Source organism: Echinops telfairi, unplaced genomic scaffold, assembly GCF_000313985.2.
Source record: "Echinops telfairi isolate 266 unplaced genomic scaffold, ASM31398v2 ScPeMD7_8;HRSCAF=38, whole genome shotgun sequence".
Taxonomy (NCBI): domain Eukaryota; kingdom Metazoa; phylum Chordata; class Mammalia; order Afrosoricida; family Tenrecidae; genus Echinops; species Echinops telfairi.
The window spans coordinates 3,539,115-3,554,675 of NW_022103905.1; the positions used below are offsets into that span (position 1 = coordinate 3,539,115).

At 48.5% G+C, this 15,561-nt stretch overlaps 1 protein-coding gene across 1 annotated transcript in view; it reads left to right on the forward strand.

Annotated features, from left to right (window-relative positions):
- Positions 1–1,753: 1,753 nt before the first annotated feature.
- Positions 1,754–15,561, forward strand: part of SQOR (sulfide quinone oxidoreductase) — a 63,628-nt gene continuing 49,820 nt past the window's right edge. The window contains exon 1 of the mRNA XM_004709494.2: positions 1,754–1,832. The gene's annotated coding sequence lies outside the window, so the exon portion shown is untranslated. The remainder of the gene's footprint in view (positions 1,833–15,561) is intronic.

The window sequence follows — 15,561 nt, forward strand, 5'->3', positions numbered from 1 at the left end:
CGAATCAGTGAGCGCGTAAGAATCTCAGTGCTGGCAGGGGTCTCCACGTGGCTGTTCCAGCACCCAAGGCTGCATTGGGGTAGGTCCATGCAGCTTCTCCTCGGGGATGTCTCGCAGGAAGTGAGCCCTGAAAGCTGAAGCAGGGAACTGGCTAAGGCAGCTTCACCCTGGTCCGACCATTGCAAAGCAAGAGACCCAAGAACTAGAAAGGCGAGGGTCACCGAGCCATTTATCCTTCTGCCCTTCAATTAACCCCACCTGTGTTTATGGGCCAGGTTGGCACAATAAACTACCCTGTTTCCCCAAAAGTAAGACATTCCCCCCAAATAAGACCTACTTACAGTTTTGCCTCTTGCTGAAAAATAAGGCACCCCCCAAAATAAGACCTCTCCAAAATTAAGGCTCCCCGAAACTACCATAACTCTGGACTCTGGACCATAGCGGCCGGCGCTGCCACGCAGCTCACTGTTGACCACAGCGCAGCCAGAGCAGACAGGAAGTGCGAGGTCTCCTTTAATAAAACAATAAAGCAATAAACGATAAATGTGTACCATATTCTTCTTCATGGAAAAATAAGACATCCCCCGAAAATCAGACCTAGCGCATTTTTGGGAGCAAAAATTAATATAAGACACTGTCTTATTTTCGGGGAAACGTTAACTACCTCAGTCCTGTACGGTTGGGATGAGTCGGAATTGCCTCGAGGGTGGTGAGTTGGGTTTGGTTGGAGAGAATGGCTGATCTTGCCGGGAAATGGCTCCGTTCCTGAGAGACGTGGGACTTCTCTGATGTCCATTGTTGGCTTCTTGCTGTTGTGTGCCTTCACAGGACCCTGCGAACAACAGAAGGACTCACTGCCCCGTCCTGCTCCATCCTCACAACTGTTCCTGCGCTTCAGCCCATTGTTGCAGCCACGGTGTCCATCTAGTGTTAGCACCTTTGATGGTGGGCAGTCTAGGGTGCTTCCATCCAGCTGTTCCACCCACTCTTCTTCACCGCGGTCAGATGGGCATTGCACAAGGATGGTCTTGGCTGTTTCTTGGCTTCATTAAAGCATTGTTGTTGTTATTGGTGTCAGGTGCTATCAAGTCGGGTCCCACTCAGGGACCTTATGTCCAATCCACGGAAACACTGCGGGGTCCTGTGCCATCTCCATAATTGTCCTTCTGCCCATGGTGGCAACCACCGTGCCAGTCCATCTTACTAAAACACGGTGCTGAGGATTTAACTGTGTCCTCTGAACCACGTGCAAACTTGACGCGGCCAGGCCACATGCACACTGCACTTGGCTTTTGCAGCTGCCCAGGTCACAACAATTTTACTACTGATGCGATCAGCCTCTCCGAATGAACCAGCGGTAAGCGCCGCCGGGAGGACCCCAGCGAACTCGGCAGCGCCCCGCCTCCACCGTCCCCCGCCTGGCCTACGGGACGCGGTTGGCACCCAGGGGACAGGAGCGTCAGGTGGCCTCTGTGGCCTCCGCTGACGCTCGAGGGAGCCGGGCGGCGCTCCAGGGCGCGAGGGGCAGGGGCCAGTCTGTCCCCGCGCGCAGCGCACTGCGCCCACTGCACTCGCGACCTGGGCTCGGTCCTCGGGGCGCACTGCGAGCGCGCGCAGTCTGCACTTGGCCTTGGGGCCTAGCCGGCCGGGGCGGGGCGGGGCCGGCGGCGGGACCTTCCGGGACCTTTCGGGGGTTGGGTGGGGGAGGCAGCCCCATTCTCCCCGCCCCCAGCCTCCGCCCGGGCGGATCCCAGCCAGGCAGGGTGGCCCGCGTCTCTCCAGGCAGCTGCTGCTGTGCCAACGCTGTGGCCTGAGGCTCCGCTCGCCCCTGGGTAAGAGGCACCTGAGTGGATCGGGCCCGGGGCTGGAGAAGGGGGGCCGGGACAGGGACCCCGCTGCTGGGCTCCGCAGATCCGCGCCCCGCGCTCTGCACTCCAGCCCGCTCCCACGTTCCGTCCCAGCCGGGAACACACGCAGTCCGTGCTGCCCAGGGCTCTTTAGGGCGTTTCTTCCCTCGCGGGGTCCTGGGCTGCAGGGTCCTGGGCTGGGCCCTGGGCGGTGGAAAAGCGAAGCGCGGCTGGTGGTGTGGAGGGGGCGTCCTCCGTGTAGGGGGTGGGGGGGATGTCTGGAGGCTCGGGCATGTGGACTGTGCCTCTCAGCAGGAAGGGGCGCCCGACCCCCGAGGGGCAGGGACGAGTGACCGCTCGCTGACTCCCAGGGGTGCCCCAGAGCCAGATGGGCGCTGGAGGGTGCGGAAAGGGCCCTCTGATGAACTCACTGGGGCCAGGCCCCTTCTCACTCCGGACCTTGAGCTCTGTGGACAGAGCGCGCCCTTGCCTGTGCTGCCCGGGGCCCGAGTGCAGGGTCCCACCATTTCTGTGTGCCATGTAGCCCTTTGCCAAGGAGCTTGGTGGTGCAATGGTTAAAACGCTGGACCGCTGGCAGGTCCGCAGCCACTCTGTGTGAGAAAGAGGTAACAGTCTGCTCTCAGGAGGATTCACAGTGTTGGGAACCTTCCTGGAAGTTCCACTGGGTCACTGCGTCACAATCTACTCCCGGAAAGTGGGTGGGTTTACCCTTCTGGCAGCTCAGTCCGGACTAAGGGTCCCTTCTCAGAACAATGCTTTTAAAGGCACAAAGTAAGAGACAGAGGATTAGAAAGGAAACGAATTCCCAGACACCTGTCAAATACTAAAACAATTTGTGTGTGTGTAATAGACGTGCTTCTTTACTAATGCATTCAATCACAAGATCTAGTTATATCTAATATCTATCGTGGTTTTAAAGTAGTAGACAACCTAAGGAATACGTCAAGGTGTAGACAATACCTTTAACAGGATAAGAAAGTGACGGAGATTCCTATTGGCGGCAAAGTCGCCGGGACGGCAGATACAACTGTGGTTGGCTACCTGCATTCACAGTTGAAGAAAGACTTACATTTCAGTTAGAGATGACTGAAAACAACGATATAACTTTTTTTCCCTTCCAAGTTCACGGCTCCAGGTTAAGAACCGTTGACACTGGAAATGAGGTGCTTGCGGCTTCCGTGGACTGAAAGCACAACTTGAAGTTTGAACTTTGAACCTCTTTGTTGTACAATGAGGATCAGGCACACAGCCCTGCTCCTGGCCCAAGGGGTGAAGTAAACCGTTGATTGGAATTTGTTTCCCTCATTGGACCGAAAATGCATGGCCTTTTCCATTGTACAGCGATCCCGCTACTCAATGCGTATGGAATGAATACGTGGATTAGAGAGGGTTGCTTATGACTGTATCCAAACACCAAAACATCAAGGAGACAGATGGTAGTTTCAAAAATGACTATGTTTAATCTGTGGGCTTTCATTTTTTTTGGCTGTCTGGACAGATATGCAAACATATCTGGAGTTGGAGCTCTTGAGCTGTCAGCCAAAGGCCAAGGGTCTGGTGTTCATCAGGGAAAACGAAAGTGGTGAGAGGAGATCAGCATTCCTCTGCAGAACAGCTTTCTTCTCTTGCCTGTGTCGAGGCTTGTTAATCCGATGTGTTGTAACTCAGGAAGTGTCTTCCAAGGATTGGACACAGGCCTTTGTGGGCACAGATGCATGCTCATCTTTTCTCTTCACCCTCTCCTGCCCTGCAGCCCACTGTGTGCCTCCTCCCTGACCCTGGCAATGTGGTCGATAGGAGCAGGGTGGGTGGTGGGGGTGGTGGGTGGGTGGGGATGTGTGGAGAGGAAGAGTTGATACTAGGTTAGTAGAAACTACCCAGATTAATCTTGAAGCCAGCCAGGTGCTTCTTCATTTCCAGCCTAAGAACTCTATGTAAACACAGTAGACAAGTCAGTGAAGGAAAGTAGATGGAGCCAAGCATCCCTGTAGTGCTAAATTAGGGCAGGAGAAGAGGAGAGGCCTTTGTGAAACACAGGACGTTTAGGACACAGTGCGGAGATCTGTGCCCCTGGGTGGCACAAAGGTTGGTAGTCCAAACACGCCTAGTCATACCATGGAAGAAAGGCCCAGCAACCAGCTTGTAGCTAAGAACATTTGTGGAGTGGTTCTATTCTGTAACACTTGGTTTGCATGAGTCAGGATTGCGTCAATGGCAATAGCTTCTGGGGCTATATGCCTTTAACCTTGGGAAGGGCAAATTGCTATAAACCACGCTTCCAACATGCCCATCCCTTGCTTGTAAAGGTCCCTCCTTCCCTCTATCCTAACCTTCCCAGAAGGACATTACACACTCCTAATACAGACATTCCGACTAGATAGATTGACACCGTGGTTGCAGCGAAGGGCTCAAACGTAATGGCAGTTGTGAGGATGGCAAAGGACTGAGTGGTGCACAAAGGATTGCTATGAGTTGGAACCAACTTGACGGCCCTTCACAACCACAGGCCAACATTCTGTACCGATGATCCCTGTGATCCTGTCTGAGGTCATGGAAGCCTTATTCAACTCCGTCATTCTGGCTCCTGTAAAAATAACTTGTCATCTTTAGTCAATGATCTGGGTTATCGGTGGTGCTTTATAAATGCCTGGTGGGTGATGGTGACAGTGGTCATTCTTAAGTACCACGTGCCTGTTATGTGCTATCAGCTCACTTCCAGCTCATGATGACCCCTTGTAGAATGGCCCCATTGGCTGTTCCAGGTTATGTATGCTCATCGCCCAACTTTTCCTCCTTCTGAGTTGATGGGTGGATTTGAACCTCTCAGTTAGTAGCGAAGCCCTTTAACCCTTGCGCCACCATGGACCTACTCCCTTTTAATCTGGAAAATTTCCTTCTATCTGGCTGCTTGAGGCCTTTCCACCTGAATGAAGAATACATACATATTTATCCTCGGCCCAGTTCTTGATTTGTGGAATCAAAGCCTGTGGTGATTAGACTTCTGTGCTTCCTCCGCGACATGATCTAAAGGCAGTCCTCGGTGTCCCCAGAGGAGAATGAGGTGTTTGAACAACCCCTTTGTTTACAGCATATGTTGTCAGGGCTCCCTAAGAAAGTGCTGTGTCTAGTAGACCTGGTTTGGGGTCTCTGTGAGCATGTAAATGGTGTCTGGTCAGAGGGCCTGCCCATGCTTATGCCACCTGGACTTGGATTCTAAGCATGAACCTTTCACGGGCTAGGCAGTCAAACCCACTCTGCAGGTCACAGAATAGGAGGGGTCTTTAGGATCAACTACACAACCTATTTCTATTATGCTCTAGAAATGAATGAAAAAGTGGCTCCATTGCTTGTCCATCTTCTCACGTTTCCTCACGTATGAAACGGGAATACTAACAGTCACCTCTCAGGTTGGGGTGAGGAACTCTGTGCAGTGCAAATAACAACAGCAAGCTGTCGACTAATGATTTTAAAAAAAAGGTTGTCGATACTTTTATTCTGCCTCCGCCCTGGTCTGGGAACTTGGGGGAAGCGAATGGGAGGAGTGGTTACCACTCTGACCATGCCCTAGCCTGTCGTTCTTACGTTCCATGTACCTTTGTCATTCATTGGCCCACTATGTCACCCAAAATCAAAAATACCAAACTCATTGCCATTGAGGCGATGTCCTACCCATATAGGACAGGGTAGAACTGCCCCCATGGGTTTCTGAGACTGCCATTCTTTACAGGAGTAGAAAGCCTCATCTTTCTCCCGTGGGGCTGCTGGTTGTTTTGAACTGCAGACCTTGCAGTTAGCAGCCTTGTGTGTAACCCCTAGACCACCAGAGCTCCTTACACTATGTCACAGCTCGGCTTAATCTAAAGCAGTGGTTCTCAACCTCCCTAATGCCGCGAGCCTTTCATGCAGGTCCTCATGTTGTAGGGACCCCCAACCATAAAATTATTTTCGTTGCTACTTCAGAGCTGTAATTTTGCGACTGCTATGAATCGGGCGACCCCTGTGAAAGGCTCATTTGACCCCCAAAGGGGTTGCGACCCACAGGTTGAGAACCGCTGAAGAGTTAGAAGAATAAATATTCCCATTTGAGTACCTTCTTGTGGAACTCTATTTCTCCTTTCATCTTATTTATAGAACCACAGTTTTAGAGATGGAAGGGCCCTTTGAAGTCACCCAGATCAATCCTTTATTCCATCAAAAAAGAATACATGGTACTACCTGCGATATGCACTCGCGTCTCCTGATTCTTGACACTCTCCGAGACAAGGCTGTGCCAGCAAGATAACTGTGCCATTTCTTTGGACATATTAGCAACACGAGTTATTGGAGAACCTGATACACCTGTTACCGACCCATACCTCCTTCTGCCCAAGCCATTAGAAGGTGGCATTGCGCCAACCATTTCCAAACAACATGTGTATAACTTTTAATTAAAGAGTCTTTATTTTCCCCCACTGTGTCAAGACCTCACATGCTGGATTCCAAGGAATAATGGGCCCGAGTAATTGGACAGTCCCCTGATTATCATCAGACTCCACCTTCAGAGGTTATTTACATGTCAGACTCTGAGCAGGAACTCCAATGCTCCTGAAGCGGATGACTAATTGTATCGTGATCTTTTAACAGAGCCAGGAAACCAAGGCTTAAGCTGAGCCCTGATGTGAGGCTGAGAGAGCATTCATTCCAGGTCTGGCTCCCTTCTCCAGGACAGGCATATGCAGACTTTAAAAGAAGGCTGAAATACACTTGGCTAAAAGTCAACGGTGAAAGATGAAATTAATCAGGCATCATCAGAACAAAAAATCATATCATAGTGAATGAGGGGGGGAGTGCGGAGTGGAGACCCAAAGCCCATCTGTAGGCCACTGGACATCCCCTTACAGAAGGGTCTCCGGGAGGAGATGAGCCAGTCAGGGTGCGACGTAGCAATGATGAAACATACAACTTTCCTCTAGTTCCTAAATGCTTCCTCCTCCCCCACTATCATGATCCAAATTCTACCTTACAAATCTGGCTAGACCAGAGGATGTACACTGGTACAGATAGAAACTGGAAACACAGGGAATCCAAGGCAGATGATCCCTTCAGGACCAGTGGTGTGAGTGGCGATACTGGGAGGGTGGTGGGAGGGTGGGTTGGAAAAGGGGAACCGATTACAAGGATCTACATGTGTCCCCCTCCCTGGGGGATGGAGAAACAGAAGAGTGGGTTAGGGGAGACATCAGACAGGGAAAGATATGACAAAATAATAATTTATAAATTATCAAGGGTTCATGAGGGAGGGGAAAAATGAGGAGCTGATGCCAGGGGCTTAAGTGGAGAGCAAATGTTTTGAGAATAATGAGGACAATGAATGTACAAATGTGCTTTACACAATTGATATATTTATATCGATTGTGAGAAGAGTTGTATGCGCCCCTAATAAAATGATTTTTTAAAAAAGATAGAATTGAGGGGAAGCCAAGGTGTGCATATTTATCATAGAGAACGTAAGAGATCAAGCTCCCCCTGGCGAAAGCCAGCAGAGCAATGAGGCTTTCCCCCTTCTATAAAAAATTCAGTCAAAACCATGAATTTCAGGATTGATTTACCATTTTTATTCTCTGAATCTAGAGTGTAAATATTTTCCTTCTGTATATTTTTAATTTTCTGCTTGGAAATGGTGTTGACTTGGTGAAATTGTCAGTCCTATCTCAGAGTCACATTTTCTCTGATGGTCAAGTTCATTGACTTCTGACCAGAAAATTAAGTGTCCCCAACGTGACCCCTAAAGAATCAGGGAACCATCTTTATTTAGTAAAATGCTTACTGAGAAAAGGAACCAGACCAAGTCAAGCCAAGCCAAAACAACCAAGCCTTCCAGTCGATTCCTTCTCGTAGTGAAATTTCCTAGTCGGGCTCTTCTGCCCATCTCGCTGTAACCCCCACCAAATGATTGGGTGGGTCTGTGCAAACGGGGTGTGTGTAACCCTAATAAAGGCCAGTTTTCATTGCCACACCCCTGACTATAAGGACGAGTCCTCTCACTATCAAGAGAGAGAAATCCCAGGACTTTTGGAAGCAGAACCATCCGTGCAGCAAGTTTGAGATTTTTATTTGCTGTCTGAAGTGGCGGAGGCTGCATCCAGGACACCTCAAGACAGAACAGAGAAGCAGCGCTGAGACCATGAGCCTGGGAGGCAGAGCAGCACGCTGGCCTCCTGGCCCACAGAGGCAGAGGGCCACATGGCTGTGAGGCTGGAGACCAGATTAGAAACTGGGCTGCTGGCTGAGGAGAGGTGTTGCTGAGGACGAATGACTGTATCCTTCATAGTTTCTGATTCTGTGAACTTCCTGAACAAACCCCTTCATCATGAGTATTTCTGTGAGGTGTGTGTGGCCATTGCAAGGAGTTGTCGAAGTTGGTAGCAGAATAGGGTAAAGAAAGGTGGAAGGCGGAGGCCTCCTCTCTGACCTCTGCCTGGGACAATAGGAGAAAAGCCAGAGGAGGTTCAATATGGCCCCACGCTGCTCTATGCAGAGACCCTGTACGACCTAGTAGAACTGCCCCAATGGATTTCCAAGGCTATAAATCATTACAACAGCCGACTGCCACAACTCTTTAATGGAGCAGTTTTGAACCACCAGACTTTGAACCACTAATCCTGTGGTAAGTAGCTGAGGACTAAACCGCTGCACTGCAAGGGCTCCTTAAACAAGCCTAAGCACATTTTGTAGGGCGTTTCTCAGAAGTGAGTGCACTGATCTCTGTGCAGAGTGCCCATGACTAACTCACCGAGCAGTTGCTGCCGTGTTAATTCGTAAATAAGGTCCCATAGCGTTGCAGGGCGGTGGTCTTCTCAAAGCCTTTCTTCCAAGCTTTAAATCACCAATCTTTTGGTAGAGCTGGGTAGAACACTTCACCATTTGAAGCACCCAGGGATCCCCACAGCATGACTAGTATTAGGAACTCTTGATCAGAAACCCTGTAAGGACAATTCCTACAATTCATCCCTAAATAGGTAGGGAGCTAAAGGACTCAATGGGACTCCCAAACTTGATTCGTCAGAACATTTGATACCATTGCTCCAACCTCTAGTCGCTTAGTCCTCATCCACTGCTGGCCCAACGGCCCTTGCATCAGAGCTTAATATTTAAACAAAAGTCGGGTCTTTTAACAGCTCTGCCAGTACAGCTCTCATATTACTCTGCGGTGTTCTAGTTGCTTTATTTGCTAATAATATAGTAACCCAGTCCCTGGTGACTCAGGGTCCTGCTGGTGATGCCATTACTCAAGAGGAGGTGTGCCAAGAGGAAGGGTGTAGCATTCAAACACTCTCTGCATTCACACACACATGGGGTTTCAAGGGGGGCTCGTTTCCTTCTCTGTTCCTTGGACCTTCCTACACATTGAGTAACACAATCTGCTTCCTCAAGCCACCATCTCTTATAACCCTCTGAGCGAGGTCATCGTTCATATATATATGAATTGCATTTGTTGCAAACATTTCATCAGCACGTGTCTCGTATTCATGCCTTAATTTCCATTTTCATTGCTTAGACCCGGCCCTCACGGGTGCCCAACTTTCTGAAACAGCCACTTAATAGATGGTCATCGGCTTGGTTTTTTCCTGGTGGGACAATGCAAAAGGTCAGCAGTTTAACCCAGGAGGAAGAAGCGGTAGTCTGCATCTGCAAAGATCAGAGCCGTGGAAAGCCGATGAGTTCGTCCCACTCTGTCCTGGAGAGAGTCGACAGCCTCTCTTCTCTGTCTCCTTGAAGTGAGCACACGACAGTGTTGGCCCCCACTAAGTGGTCCCCACTCGTCCTCTCAGTTTCTTCCAGGAGGGTTTTCTATGACAGTGGTTTCATGAAGAACCTCCAAGGATTTTCCTTGCCATTAGCAGGGACCACACAGTCAAATACACGCAAAGGCTGCTGAACAGGTCATGTAAATGGATGACGGGACTGAGAGGAACTGGAACCTTGTGCGGAAGCCGTGGTGGTGCAGTGGTTAAGCGTTGGACGGTGGGAGAAAGACTGGGCTTTCGATTCCTGTAAATAGTTACAGCCTTGGAAACCCCAGGGCACTGTGACTCAGCCTTGGCTCAATGGCAGTGAGTTTGGTTTGGGTCTGGAACCTTGTTCAAGTTTGAGATGAGCACTGGCTACTGGGCCCCAGCCAAGGATCTGCCATGGAAGAATGTGGACATGCAGTTGTCAGAGGGGCCGAAGTCTGGGAGATCGCCAATGCTTTTACTGATGGCAACTAATTAAAAACAACAACAACAACAACCGCAAAGGTCTGGGCTGCATTTGACCTGCAGATCACTGGTTTTTGACTCTTAGATAGGTTTGCGATTGTCTGGGCTTAAATTTGCAACAGTACCAACGTATGCCTACACAATCTTATTTCTTCCTCTTCCAGTGCGCATGTGCCCTAGGCCGCTCTCCTAGTCCACACTCATGCAACAGCCATCCCACGAAATCTTAGTCCAAAACTTCACACCCACCTGACCCAAAGTAGTCCAAACAGGCTTTTGCATTGAATCCCTCATTTCTGCTCACGGAAGGCCAACTCTCTCTCTCTTCTCCCAGAGGCCCCTCCTACCTCTCACCCAATCATTCTTCCCCCCTAATCTCTATGTTAGTCCAATCTTTGTTTGCATTTCTAATGTTGGCTCCTACTTCAGGCCTCTATCAAGAGGCCCTGGATCACTGCAATCACTTCCGACCCAGCTTCCCACACGTTCTTATCTTTGCTCCAAAGTACCGTATATCCTCATGTAAAAGCCGAGTGTTTCAGCACATTTTAAATGCAGTTTTTGTGGTAAAATTAGGTGGCTCGGCTGATATTCGGGTCGGCTTATACTCAAGTATATACATAACTTGCTCTTGGACACCAGATTCATTTTAAAGTTGCCCCATTGTTCAATTACTTCCTAGAACTTTCCTCCTCCACTTGTCGCCCCCCCCCCAGCTCCCTCTCTCTCCCTCCCTTTCTTGTATATTCAGTTCTCTAGCACGGTTGGTGGTTGGTTTTTATCATCTGACTGTGCTCTTTCTTCTGGTCTAGTTCTCTCAACATCAGTCGAATCTGGTTGGGCTTCATTTTCCCAAACCCACGTTAGCGGTCAGCTGGGTGTGAAACAGTTGGCATCCTCAAACAACACTGTGTAGGACACTTGAATAAAGCGGCGATTTACCCAGGTGTGGGCAGGGTTAGGGGAGAGAAAACTAAGGGTGGTGAAGCATCTTGGGACAGGAGAACCAAGCGTGGTTATGAGAAAAGGCTGTAGCTGAGGAGCAGACCACCACAGGAATTGTGTAGATCAAGTAGAATGCTGTACGTGTTAGTTCCCCACTGCAGCTGCAACACATGACCACTTTCTCGATGACTTAGACAATGCAAGCATGTCACAGTTCCGCAGTTCAAAAGTTGGGTACGAGTCTCACCAGGTTAAGGTCAAGGTGATGACATGGCTGCATCCCACCTGGCTTCACAAGGGGAGAGTCTGTTTTCTTTTTTCTTCAGTTTCCCGAGGCTGCCCTCATCCTTGGCCTCCTTTCTCTATTTCCCAAATCAACAACTTTGCATCACTCAGAACATTTATCGATAGCCCCATCTCCCTCAGATGACAGCAGGAAAAGGACTCTTGTGATTACATTGGGTCTCTCAGCCAAATGTAGGTCCGTTCCCCCAAGGTTCCTAATTTTGTCATATCTGTAAAGTTCTTTTTGCCATGTAAGGTGTGTTAGTCCGGGTAGACTAGAGAAACAAATCCATCGAAACTCATGTGTGTATAAGAGAGAGTTTTATACAAAGGGTAATTGTACATTCAGAAAGCATCCCAGCCCAGTCCAGATTAAGTCCATAAGTCCAATATTGGCCCATATGTCCTGTACTAATCTATAAAGTCCTCTTCAGACTCATGAAATGCATGCAATGACTCCAATGCAGGATGGTCACAGGCCGGTGGGTAGAAAGTCTTCTGGATCCAGTGGCGTTCATTGTAAGCATCTCGGCGCTGACAGGGATCTCCATCCACGTGGTTCCTCCAGTTCCCAGGACACTGGGTCTATCAGCGTAGTGCCATGTGTCATGTCAGTAGCGTGTCTCCAAGGGAGTGAGCCAAGGGAAAAAAGAATTCTGGAGTTCCCAGAATCCTCAGGAGGAGGCCAGGCCCACAAAGAAGCCTCATTAGTTATATCTTGATTGACAGGCCAGACTCCACCCCTTCACTCATGATCTCAAATTGACACCAGATTATGTAACTGCCACAATATCCTTCCAAAACACAATGGTGGAGCAGTCATAGGGCAGCAGCATTGACATTCCGGCTTAAAAAAGAAATAAAATAATAGAGAAAAAAAAAGAAAAAAGGAGTTACTGGTCTCGAGAATTTAAAAATACATCAATTATACAGTTAATGTGATAGAAATATAAGAAGAAATTGACAAATTCACAAATGGTTGAAGATGTTAGCATACTTCTCTCTGAAAGTGATACATCAAGCAGTGACAATGAATAGTAAATAATAAAAGTATTTGGCAATCTAATTCACCCTTTGATTTAAGGGATGCGCATAAAGTTTTGAGTTAAACATCAGAAAAAAATCGGTATGAAATTTGTGTTAGGATGTGTGAAATGGTACACGTGTTGAAATTGGCTTCATAGAGGTAAAACAAAATAATTAAAAAATATAGTTGGGAGATCTTTAAAAGGCCTCAATGCCTGGTAGTAGTTTGAATGGTTCTTGTCGGTGCCTCTTGGCTTGTGGGTCTGTCTTCTGGACATCCCTCTATTTTGAATGCAATCTAGCACGTGTTTGCACGCAAGTCGTTTTTTTTTTTTCTGTCAGTAGGAAGTGAGACGTCCAGTGCTTCTGCTTTGAGGCTGACTTCTCTCTGCCCATCTGCTCAGTTCTTACTGGTGTCTTCCATTGACTGCACCCGCTTGGAAGACAGAGGGTAAAGGAGGCCTGTGTTTCTGCTGACATAAAATTCTCAAGAATCTTGTGGGCCTCCTTTGTATGCTACAGAGATGCAATGCAGATAAGAGGTCTTTCCAGAAGCACACCAGCCTATGCAACCACGAGGTGTCGAAGGGATCAGGTGTAAGGCATCATCAGAACAAAAAATCTTACCATAGTGAATGATGGGGGGAGTGCGGAGTGGAGATCCAAAGCCCATTAGTAGGCCACTGGAGATCCCCTTGCAGAGGGGTCTCAGGGAGGAGATGAGCCAGTCAGGGAGTGATGTAACAATGATGAGAAATACAACTTTCCTCTAGTTCCTAAATGTTTCCTCCCCGCTCCCACTACCATGACTCGTATTTGATCTTGCAAGTCTGGCTAGACCAGAGGATGTACACTGGTACAGATAGGAACTGAAAATACAGGGAATCCAGGACGGATGAGCCCTACAGGACCAGTGGTGTGAGTGGCAAAACAGGGAGGGTAAAGGGAGAATGGGTAGGAAAGAGGGAACCGATTACATGGAATTGTGTGTGACCTCCTCCCTTGGGGATGGACAACCGAAAAGTGGGTGAAGGGAGAGGTCGGACAGGGCAAGATATGACAAAATACCCATTTATAAACTATCAAGGGCTCATGCGGGAGGGGGGAGCAGGGAGGGAGGGGAAAAATGAGGACCTAATGTCGGGGGTTTAAGTGGAGAGAAAATGTTTTGAGAAACGATGTACAAATGCGCTTTACACAATTGATGTGTGTATGGATTGGGATAACAGTTGTATGAGCCTCTAATAAAATGTTAAAAAAGAAAAAAAAAAGATCCTTTATTACATCTCAATGTTCTCACCTTTTGATCTTTCGGAGTTATTAGCAAAAGATGTACAGCCATCTTTAACCTCTAGAGCACACTTTCTTCATGCTTACTTCTTAATTTGAACACATTTGACAGTCTGGGTAGACTGAACATGTCCCCCAAGTCCTAGTTCCTTTTTGTTGTCGTTTTGTTTACCAGTGCTTCCCTTGATTTATCTCTTTTCTTGCATTGACCTAAAACCAACCAGAAGAAAGCAGGCCACAACACTGCTTCTCGACTGAATATCCGGTTCCATCATTTACCGGTTCTGCTTTCTACATCGTGGAAGCCTATGTTCTGCGACATGTTCTTCCACAGCATCACTGGGATCTCTCTCCACCCGTTTCCAGGCTATTCCTCATGTCTCTCACTTCCTCCTGAGTGCTCACACAGCGCCTTTTACATCCAGGCTCACATTTCTGCTAATTGTTCCTTACAATAGATGTAGCTTCGCTAACGTAATTTCTGTTTGCTCTACCACGCTCCTCACTTTTTCTTTGAGTCGTCACTAACACAATAGTTAATAGTCACACTTTTACCAACAGTTTGTTCAAGGCAATCTAGGTTTAAAAAAAATCATTTTTTTTCTTGTTCCTGTCCGCTGCCCTCTCAGGCATGACCCAAAGCAAACAAAACAAAAAATATTAGGAAGAAGTACTTTTTTGATTTCTCTGAGCTCCGGCTCACGCTTCCTGGTGGTCAAACCCAGAAACTGGGCTGAACCTAGGAGCAAGAAAGTGACTTCTCAGGGGCTGAGTTGGGCAGACAGGAGTCTGGGCTCTATGGAGATCGATGGGACAAATGGAGAATAACTGGCAAAATAGTGGGGGAAAAAATCAGGGTGACGATCCTGGTTGGAGCAGCCTATTCACAGAGAGGACTGCAGGGCTGGCCTCAGCTCAAGACACAGCGTCCCCTCCCTGGATGACAGGGCTACAGAGACAGCACTGAAGATACAGTTTGGGGAGTGCTGCCGGTCTGACCTGCCCACATGGGACAAACCCAGAGGGGCATGCAAGAGACCAGCAATGGCAGCAAAGCCGCAAAGTTCCTGAGTTATCTCGATTGCAGACTTTGCACTGGGTGTGCGTTGGGGGTGGGCAGGCAGTGCTTGGCACCTCATCTGAACTGGTTGGGGGATATTCACAAGGGGGCCATAGTCTAAAGGTTCAATGGGGTGGGGTGGGACAGGAGACCGCTCCATCCTTGACTGCAGGAAGAGAAGTGGGGTCATGTAGAAGGCGTGCCCCTTGGACACGAACTCTGAGGTCTAAAAGGTCTAAGTGCTGTTTGAGAAGTGGTCCTGGGTTCTGGATCCCTGAAAGAAAAGAGGGTTGGATTATAAGAGGACATGCTCGCTGTTTAGCAGAGGGAGACTCATCTACTCTGCACCAGGACAGATTTGGAAATGTTTGTATGGTCTCTCTCTCTCTCCCTTTCTTTTCTCTTGGTGTCTGTCGATATAAGTAAGATAGGCAGGATAAGCAATCCCAAGGAGACAGCAAAGGGACTGATGGTTCCGGGGAGGCTTAGGAGAGGAGTAGGAGTAGGGAGGGGAGCGATGAGCAAATAACGACAGGGACAGGGGAATAGCAGGGAATCTAAAATTGACGGTGAGGAGGGTGTAGCATTCCTGGTCATGTTTGATCAACTGAAATGCATCCGAGAGGAATTACTGAGAGGTAAATGATGGGTAAACATGACAGTGGGGAAGGAGGAAAGAAAAAATAGAGGAAATACAGGGCAAGATATGACAAAATAACCATTTATAAACTATCAAGGGCTCATGCAAGAGGGGGGAGCGGGGAGGGAGGGGAAAAATGAGGACCTAATGTCGGGGGTTTAAATGGAGAGAAAATGTTTTGAGAAACGATGTACAAATGCGCTTTAC